Below are 1034 nucleotides of genomic sequence, written 5' to 3'. Positions count from 1 at the left end.
GGCACCCACATCGGCAATTCTCTACTGTGCATTCACAGCCAGTTTTCTGTGCTGCTGCACCCACCCCCTGCACCTTTTGAAATATCTCTATTATTTTGTGGTGTCTCTCTGTGCTCTTACCACCAAGATGAATCACTTCTACCCAACCTGCTCCAGATTTCATGTGACAAAACACTCATTAAGAATCCCATAGCATTAAAGATGCACATCGCATCTCTCGTTATTTGGTTTCCCTGGATCACTTTCATAAGATTAACGTTCACAGCAACTTGACTTTGAAAAGAAAATCGCGTTTCTTTTCATTATCCCATTTCAGTCTACATTTCGTTAAATTCAGGCATCAGTCTCAAATTATTCTTTGAGGTTTTATAATCTGGTCGATGCAGATAAACTAACCATTGGAGTTGCAGTTTCAATAAGACAGTGTGATAATCAGAAAATAGCGACGAGAGTGGGATTCGAACCCACGCGTGCAGAACACAATGGATTAGCAGTCCATCGCCTTGACCTCTCGGCCACCTCGTCGCATATGCAGGAAAGGATATGACATAATCTCCCAGAGCATCACAATCTCATCACCTTTGGGGAATCTCCCATTCACAGCCTCCAACCTCATTGTCCATGAACCCCACACTGCCCGATTCTACCTCCTTCCTAAGACCTGCTGTCTCTGACTGCGCCTGTTTGACCCGACTCATCTCTTCCTACATTAACACCTTCCTGTCTCCCCAGTCCAGGAAATTCGCACCTATGTTTGTGACACCACTTATGTACTTAATCTCACTAAAGACTTTTATTTCCCTGGTCGACAACGCGTCATCTTCACCTTGGAGATCCAGTCCCTCTGCACATCCATCTGCCATGACGAAAGTCTCCAAACCCTCTGTGTCTTCATCTCGTTCCATCCCAACCAGTATCCTACCACCGACACCCTCATCCAGCTGGCTGAACTGGTCCTCACCCTCAACAACTTTTCCTTCCAATCCTCCCACTTCCTCCAAACCAAAGGGCTAGCCATGGGCACCCACATGTGA

At 46.1% G+C, this 1034-nt stretch overlaps 1 non-coding gene across 1 annotated transcript; it reads right to left on the bottom strand.

Annotated features, from left to right (window-relative positions):
- Positions 1-443: 443 nt before the first annotated feature.
- trnas-gcu (transfer RNA serine (anticodon GCU)) lies at positions 444-525 on the bottom strand. The gene has a single exon. It is a non-coding gene; the product is annotated as a tRNA-Ser (tRNA).
- Between the last annotated feature and the right edge of the window lie 509 nt (positions 526-1034).

The sequence above is a fragment of the Chiloscyllium punctatum genome, chromosome 27 (assembly GCF_047496795.1).
Source record: "Chiloscyllium punctatum isolate Juve2018m chromosome 27, sChiPun1.3, whole genome shotgun sequence".
NCBI lineage: Eukaryota > Metazoa > Chordata > Chondrichthyes > Orectolobiformes > Hemiscylliidae > Chiloscyllium > Chiloscyllium punctatum.
This window is presented reverse-complemented; position numbering and strand designations above follow the sequence as displayed.